This window comes from Chiloscyllium plagiosum, chromosome 44 (genome assembly GCF_004010195.1).
Source record: "Chiloscyllium plagiosum isolate BGI_BamShark_2017 chromosome 44, ASM401019v2, whole genome shotgun sequence".
NCBI lineage: Eukaryota > Metazoa > Chordata > Chondrichthyes > Orectolobiformes > Hemiscylliidae > Chiloscyllium > Chiloscyllium plagiosum.
The window spans coordinates 9,534,529-9,543,764 of record NC_057753.1 but is presented as its reverse complement, the minus strand read 5'-3'; positions in this window follow the sequence as shown (position 1 = coordinate 9,543,764).

Below are 9,236 nucleotides of genomic sequence, written 5' to 3'. Positions count from 1 at the left end.
CCAGGTTAGGGTGGATTGACCATGCTAAATTACCCATAGTGCCCAGGGATGTGCAGATTAGGCGTATTAGTCAGGGGTAAATGCAAAGCAATAGGGGTAGGGGAATGGGTGTGGGTGGATTACCCTTCGGCGGGTAGGTGTGGAGTCTTTGGGCCGGGTGGCCTGCTTCTACACTGTGGGGATTCTCTGAAGGGGAAGGGATTTTTGCAAAGGCGTAGTGGGGACCCGCTGTTGGCTTTGCCCTGCCCCTTGCTCCTCCCCCTCTTGTCCCTCCCACCCCCATTCCAATTGTTGTCGTCACAATGGCCCTGTCAATTTCGGAGTGAAACTCACTTCGTCTGGACAACACTTCATCCTGGGAGGGACAGAGAGAGGGAAATCTGTTCACTTGAAGCAACTAGAGTTAATCCAGGGAGGGAGCAGACTCTGCAAATTCAGGTATGTGTCTTAATTACCCAGGTGAGGAGGGACAGAAGGATAGAGATTAGGAAGGAGGTGGAATAAATCTCTTTTCTGTTTTTACTTTATCTTTTCTTTTCTACCCTGGACTGACAGGCACGACTTTAATCGTCTCTTTTTACAGAGTATTTGAAGATTTGAAGACAGAATTTTCAAAAATCAACAGATGAGGCCTGGAAAATCGACTCCCTTGCTCCTCGGATGATGGCTGACCTGGTGTGCTTTTCCAGCACTGCACTTTTTTAATTCTGCCTCTCCAGTGTCTGCAGACCTTACTTTGATGTCAATGTCTGACAGTCACTCAATCCATCAGGACATTCTGAGAGAAGGAACAAAGCTTTTTGGTTCTGTTTGAGTATGTTTTTAGCATCAGTGGGAGTGGATGAGAGACCTCACTGTTGCAGCTCACTGAGTGTGGAGCCAGAAACAGTTATATGGGCCTGGAAAGAAGAATTCACAGCAGGAAGGGGCTCTACACGTGTTTGTGTGCAGCTGAAGCTTCGGCCATGGAGAAACCAGAGGAATTCCGCCCCATGGAGAAACCATGGAAGTGTGGGGACTACAGGAAAGGCTTCTGTGCCCCATCTGTCCTGGAGACTCATCGGCGCAGTCACACCGGGGAGAGGCCATTCTCCTGCCCCGAGTGCGGGAAGGGCTTCAGCAATTCATCCCACCGGTGGATCCATACAGGAGAGAGGCCCTTCAGCTGCCCCTTATGCGGGAAAGCCTTCAGCAATTCTTCTGCCTTGCTGAGGCACTAGTGGGTCCACAGGGGGGAAGCGGCTGTTCCCTTGCCCCGAGTGTGGGAAGGCCTTCAGCAATTCCTCCACCCTGCTGACCCACAGCGGGCCCACACAAGGGAGAGGCCCTTCAGCTGTCCCAAGTGTGCAAAGGGCTTTACCTAGGCCTCCACCCAGCTGACCCACTGGCATGTCCACACGGGGGAAGAGGCCCTTTAGCTGCCCTGAGTGCGGGAAAGGCTTTATGCAGGCCTTCACCCTGCTGACACATCAGCAGGTCCACTCAAGGGAAGAGGCCCTTCAGCTGCCCCGAGTTCAGGAAGGGATTTATCCAGACCTCTGCCCTGTTGAGGCACCAGCGCATCCACACAGGAGAGAGGCCCTTTAGCTGCCCTGAGTGCGGGAAGGGCTTTACCCAGTCCTCCCACCTATGTAGGCACCAGTGAGTTCACATGCCAACACAGGGGAACTGAAGGAGGGTCAGCAGAGTGCCATATTCAACTGGACTATCACCTCAGTTCTGGGGACTCCCGGGTTCGGATCTCGCTGTGGCAGATGGCTGAATTGGAATTCGGTCAGAAATCTGGAGTTCAGAATGTAACAATGAAACCATCTTCGGGGAAAACCCCCATCTGATTCACTTATGTCCTTTTTAGGGAAGGAAACTGCCATTGAAATTGCTGAGTGAGGCAATACTTCCTATGGATTACGGCTGTACCAAGGATCCAATTACAAAGGGAGAACTCGGTACTGACCAATAGTAAAGAAAGTGAGGTGGTGGGTGGAAGGGGACAGGCGCTTTGACCTAGAGTTGTTTAAAAAGCAGCTACTTTTTCTACCCCTTTTTGCTGGGGGGATCTGAAGCTGTCAAAACGTTGGGTCACAATAAAGGTGAACTTACTGCCAGGCTCAGACTCTCACTGAAAGCTTTGAGCTCTGAGGTTTTTGTTTTAAAATTGCCCATTTCTTTCAGCCTCCTGCACTAAGTTTCCGATGTTGTGTATCAGATGGAGCAGTGAATTAGTAGCTAGTTTCATGAGAAATTGTAAATTTTTCAGGAGTGCAGATACTACCTTGTTTAATCGGCAGTTTACTGGCAGCACAGGGAGGTATGGGCTGTGTTCACTAGAAACGAGGTGGAGGTGCTGGTGTTGGGACTAGGTTGGACAAAGTTTAAAAAAAATCACAACACCAGGTTATAGTTCAATAGATTTATTTGGAAGCACTAGCTATCGGAGCATTGCTCCTTCATTTGGGTAATTGTGGTGCAGGATCATAAGACAGATTTTATCGCAAAAGATCACAGTATTATGCAACTGGTATGATATATTGAACAAATGCCAATTGCTGTTAAGTCTTTCAGCTTTTATAATGGGTTGCAGGTTTTAGTTCATTCATGTGTACATCCCAGAACACTCTTAAGTCATATTCTCGAGATGGCTTAAGGTTTTTAAAAATAGGTGACATCTCAGCCCAGATAATGCACGAAAGATGAGATTCGAGTCTGTCAGTATTCCAATCTTAAATCGGACTGGTTCTATTTCCAAAGCAGGAATTTATAAAATATTACATGGATTGGCTGCCTGCATATTGTGTACTTTTTGTGCAAAAGTGAACATACCTGCAAACGCAAATTCACCCCATTGTTATATGTGTGCACATGCTTGAGAAAGTGAGTGTGACGGAGTATAAGCCTGTGAGAGGTTGAGTGTTGGGGGGTGAGACAGCGTGTATAGGAGAGAGGTATAGGTAAAAGCGAAGGGTTGCATTTTGCTAAAATAAGGAAAGGCAGAACTTGTACAGTTAATGGTAGGGAGAAAGTGAGGGCTGCAGATGCTGGAGATCAGAGCTGAAAATGTGTTGCTGGAAAAGCGCAGGTCAGGTAGCATCCAAGGAACAGGAGAATCGACGTTTCCTGAAGAAAGGCTTATGCCCGAAACGTCGATTCTACTGTTCCTTGGATGCTGCCTGACCTGCTGCGCTTTTCCAGCAACACATTTTCAGCAGTTAATGGTAGGGCCCTGGATTGTGTTGTAGAACAGAGGGATAGGGGGAGTTCAGATATATAGTTCATTGAAAGTTGCAGCACTGGTTGGAAGGGTGGTTAAGAAGGCATTCAGCACACTTCCCTTAATTGTTCACACCATTGCATAAAGGAGTTGGGGCATCATGTTGAGGTTGTACAGGATGTTGGTGAGGCCACTTTCAGAGTACTGAGAACGGCCCTGTAATAGAAAGAATTCTATTAGAGGGTTCAGTAACCATTTGCCAGGACTGGAGAGTTTGAGTTATAAGGAGAGGCTGAGATTCTTTTCAGCGCTGAAAATATGTTGCTGGAAAAGCGCAGCAGGTCAGGCAGCATCCAGGGAACAAGAGAATCGACGTTTCGGGTTTTCACTAGAGCACAGGAGGTTGAGAGATGACCTCATTGAGATATGTAAAACCATGAGGGGTGGAAGTAAGGTGAACATCAAAAATAGCAAGGAGCATGCGCGGTTATGTCGAGCCACAGGGGAAAAATTGTAGCATTTGGACACTTCAAATCCGTCAGAAACAGCAACTTCGCCATAGAGCATACTGCGCATGTCAGCAAAAGCTGCTCATGTTCTTCGCTGTCTGCAGGAATGGCATGATTCTGGATTAGTGGTGCTGGAAGAGCACAGCAGTTCAGGCAGCATCTAAGGAGCAGCGAAATTGACGTTTCGGGCAAAAGCCCTTCATTCTTCAAATGGACCAATGAGAAGCCAGGGAGGACCACAAAGACCCTGGTCCTCCTGCCAATCAGAGCCCCCCTATTGTCTGAATGCGGAAGGTGGACCATGAGCTTCTGAAGCTGCTGCTGCTCCTCTCTCTAAAAGAAGATTGAGCTTCAGCCCAGACTGCAACTTCCTTCCTCTATCCACCATCTGTGGGTATGGCACTCTCTTTTCTCAACCCCTTTTCCATTTATGTTTCATTCTGGGGTTCAATTGTTGACTTGCAGCAATTGAAAAGAAAGGTAGCGAATCCAGGAGGGGACAGAGTCAGGAAATGTTGGTCCAGGTCTGTGTCTCAATTGGCAAACACATGGCAAATGCAGTTCGACAGTGTGAAGTTACAGCCTTTGTTGTATAAAACAAAAACTGCCGAAAGGAGGCGCATTGTTTAAATGGTGATATATTGGGATGTGGAGAAAGTGAGGACTGCAGATGCTCGAGATCAGAGTCGAAAACTGTGGCGCTGGAAAAGCACAGCAGGGCAGACAGCATCCGAGGAGCAGGAGACTTGACATTTTGGACACAAGCCCTTCATCAGGAATGATGTGTGGATGTACCAAAGGGCCTCAGTGTCCTTCGAAACCAGTCAATGCCAGTTGTCAGACAGGTGCAGCAAGCAATCAGCAAGGCAAGTGGTACATTAGCAAGAGGAATTGAGTTCAGAAGTGGGGATGTCTTCCTGCAGTTAGAGGGTCATTGAATATATCCAAGGCTGAGTTCATCCGATTTTAGAACAACAATGAAGTGGATGTTTATGGGGAAGGCGAGAAAGTAGTTTTAAGATCAGTACAGAACAATTACAGTGTCAGACAGCACAGAAACAGACCCTTCAGTCCAAGTAGTCCATGCTGACTATATTCACAAACTAAACTAGTCCCACGTTTCAGTGTTTGGCCCATATCCCTCTGAACCTTTCCCATTCATGTCCTTATCCAAATAGGTTTTACACATTACTACTGTACCTGCATCCACCACTTCCTCTGGACATTAATTTGGCATACAAACCACTCAAAACAAGTGCTCATGTCTTTTTAAAATCTCTTCTCTCACCTTAATTTACCCCCTAATCTTGAAATGACACCTACCATTCACCTCATATAGAAAGAGAAGAAATAACCTTACAGCACAGGAACAGACCCTTCAGCACTCCAAGGCTATGCTGATCCAGATCCTCTTATCTAAACCTGTCACCTATTTTCTAAGGATCTGCATCCCTTTGCTCCCTGCTCATTCATGTATCTGTTTAGATACATCTTAAATGACGCTATCCTTCCCGCCCCTCCCGCCTCCGCTGGCAATACATTAGAGGCACCCACCACTCTCTGCGTAAAGAACTTTCCATGTATATCTCCCCTCAAACTTTCCCCTCTCACTTTGAACTAGTGACCCTTAGTAATTAAGTCTTCCCCTCTGGGAAAAAATTTATTGCTATACACCCCTGTCCACACCGCTCATGCTTTTGTAGGCCTCAATCAGATCCCCCTCTTAACATCCTTATTTCTAATGAAAATAATCCTAATCTACTCAACCTCTCCTCATAGCTAGTGCCCTCCATACCAGGCAACATCCTGATGAACCTCCTCTGCACCCTCTCCAAAGCGACCGGAATTGTACGCAGTATTCCAAATGTGGCCGAACCAAAATCTTATACAACGTTAACATTACCTGCGAACTCTTGTACTCAATACTCCGTCCAATGATGGAAAGCATGCTGTATGCCACCTTGACCACTCTACAGACATGCGTTGCCACCTTCAGAGAACAATAGACCTGAACACCCAGATCTCTCTAGACATCAATTTTCCCCAGGACTTTTCCATTTACTGTATAGTTCGCTCTTGAATTGCATCTTCCAAAATGCATCACCTCTCATTTGTCTAGATTGATCTCCAACTGCCATTTCTCTTCCCAGCTCTCCAATCTATATTCTGTTCTATTTTCTGACAGTCCCCTTCACTACCTGATACTCCACCAATCTGTGTCATCTGTAAACTTGCTAAGGAGACACCCTACACCTTCACCTCTCAACCTCCAGTGAAAAAAGTCCCAGCCTATCCACCAATAGCTGTGAGATTTCTGTCTGGGTCCCAATGTCGAGTCAGCCTGACATTTTTAATAGAAGAGCCCTGCATTTAAATTACATTCTTGAGAAAGTTACTTAAAACAGATTCTGGGATTAACATACCAAAGAACAGAAACCCATTCTAAAAGATGAAAGATTTAATCTAAATTGTTTAATGTGTCACATTTACACGAACTGGACTCCTTTGGATATAAATTCTGTGATCATAATGTCATTCTCCACAACCACCTGATGAAGGAGTAGAGCTCCAAAAGCTAGTGCTTCCAAATAAACCTGGTGTTCCATGATTTTTAACTTTGTTTACGTTAGTGTGGATTGACTGTGCTAAATTATCCATAGTCACTAGGGATGAAGGTCAGGGTGGATTAGCCATGGGAAATACGGGGTGGGGGTGGGTTTGGGCAGGATGCTCTTTGGAGGGCCAGTGTGGAATAGATGGGCTGAATGGCCTGCTTCCACATTGGTGGAATTCTATGACTCTCCTCAACGGAGCATTTTATCGGCATCTATTCTGTCAAGCCCCTTTCAGAATTCTTACAGATTAGATTAGATTACTTACAGTGTGGAAACAGGTCCTTCGGCCCAACAAGTCCACACCAACCCACCGAAGCACAACCCACCCATTCCCCTACATCTAAAACTGCGGGCAATTTAGCACGGCCAATTCACCTAATCTGCACATTTTTGGATTGTGGGAGGAAACCGGAGCACCCAGAGGAAACCCACACAGATATGGGGAGGATGTGCAAACTCCACAGAGTGTTGCCTGAGGCGGGAATTGAACCCGGGTCTATGGCGCTGTGAGGCAGCAGTTCGAACGACCCATAATCTGCTGGTTTCAATAAGAGCACTTCTGGTTCATAAAGGCATACAGCACAGAAACATACCCTTCAGTCCAACTCGTCCACACCGACAAGAATTCCCAAAATAAACTAGTCCCACTTGCCTGCATTTGGTCCATATCCCTTTAAAACGTTCTGTTCATGCACCCACCCAAATGTCGTTTAAATTTTGTAACTGTACCTGCACTGACCACTTCCTCAGGAAGCTCATTCCACATGCAAACCACCCACTGTCAAAGCGTTGCCCCTCAGGTTCCTTTTAAATCTCTCTCCTCACCTTAAAAAAAATGTCCCCCAGTTTTTGAGCTCCTCTATGCTAAGGCAGAGCCGTTTGCTATTAACCTTACTTCCACTCCTCATGATTTTATAAATCTAAATAACATCACCCGTCAAGCTCCTGTGCTCCAGTGAAAAAAGTCCCAGCCTCTGCTCAAAACTCAAACCCTCCAGTCCTGGTAAAGTCCTGGTAAATCTTTACCGAATCCTCTCTAATACACCTTCAACACACGTTGTCTAGCTATCACCATTGTTAACAGCTAACCCGAGAATGCAACTTTAAAAAAAGGGTTTTGTGATTTACACATGAAAGAAGTGAAACTATCACTGTATTCTAACAGATGAAAGGCTTAACAGACAATCAATTCTTCAATGTATAATTTCAGTTACATCACACTGCAAATTTTTGCTATAAATTCTGTGTTACGATCGAGCCCTCCGTGGTCACCCTGATGAAGGAGCGTCGCTCCGAAAGCTAGCGTGCTTCCAATTAAACCTGTTGGACTATAACCTGGTGTTGTGTGATTTTTAACTTTGCTTTATGACATTATTGAAAAGATGGCATTTTCTAACAGTGCTGCACTCCCTCAGTACTGTGAAGCACCAGCCTAGAACGTGTGTTCAAGTTTCTGAAGTGAACCTTTAGAAATAAGATTCACAACACGACTGACATTAAAAATGGGGCAGAACAACATAAATATTATAAGAAAACAAGAAACTGCGGCTGATGGAGATCTGAAACAAAAACAGAAACTGCTGTAGAAACTCAGCAGGTCTGGCAGCATCTGTGTGTGATGAAGCTGTTCCTTTAACGATGTTATGTTGTCCTTCGCTGTTTGTTCAGAGATGTCATAAATGATACAGACTCCAAAAAAATCTAAGTTGGAAGGGTTTTCAGGGTAATTTGACTATAACAAACAGATACTGCCTCAGACAAAAGCCTTTTCAATTTAAAAAAAAAATCACTTGTACAATGAAAGGGGAGTAGCCTGTTCTCCCAGCTCAGCTTTTCCATAGTTTGGTTTTTAGCAGTTGTGTTGAAAAAGCTGCTGGACCCGAAAAACGCAGGTCCAGTCTGACCCTTCTCTCTCTGCCCTCTCTCCTGTAAGACCCTGTGTTTGATTTTATCTTTTGTGTCAAGGGGTGTTTATGGGGATTGTTGCAAGTATTTGGAACAGCATCATTAAGATGGTATAGTCCATTGGGTTTTCAGGAAGATTAAGTGATTCTGTATTCTGTTCTCTTTTATTTGTGTTTCATTTGGTAATCTTGTAAATAAATTCTGTTTGTTTAAAACTACATGCTTTGACCAATTGCATCCCTCCTGGAATATCCACGTTGCTCCTGCTTAAAACAACCAGCAAAGTTTGGGATTGGGTTACTTTCTTGAAATGTTTTGAAGGGGTCTGGCCTGGTCCATAACAATGGGAAGAAAGCAGAGTTAATGTTTCGAGTCCAGTGACTCCTCATCAAAACTATCCTTTACACACATTCCCACAATAGGTTGGAGGTGGGGTTTCCTCTGTCTGTCGACGTGTAGGAAGCACTGGCAACATGCAGGTATTACATTTGTATGCAAGATAAATGATATGAACATTAGACAGGGTCAGGGTTATCAAAATATAGCTCAAAGCTTTGAAGACCTCCGTTTATACTTGTTTTGTCATGAAATACATCACCCATTTTGACAAGTACAATGGAAGTCATGTGGTAAACGGGACAACATGAGCAGAAAGCAGGGGACTTGACTGCTGATAAAAATTAACAGCCCATTTTCGTTCATTATACAGTGAAACAAAATAAAACCTAGACTGAACAAGAGCGTCACTGCGAGACCTATAGCTGATAATTAAAACTAATTGCAGAGCAGGTAAAAGGAAGGGAACCTGAAAATTATTCTTTTCCTCAGAGGCTTACCAGCTTTCCGCTAAGAATTCCACAGGTTTCTATTCCTCGTGCTGTATTGGTCTCGGCCTGCATCAAAAATCTTTGGCAAAGGTTTTTTGGAAGGACAATATGTTGAAGGCCATCGACACTCTGCCCTGCAAAACATTATTAAGTAAACATTACTTATGTGCCT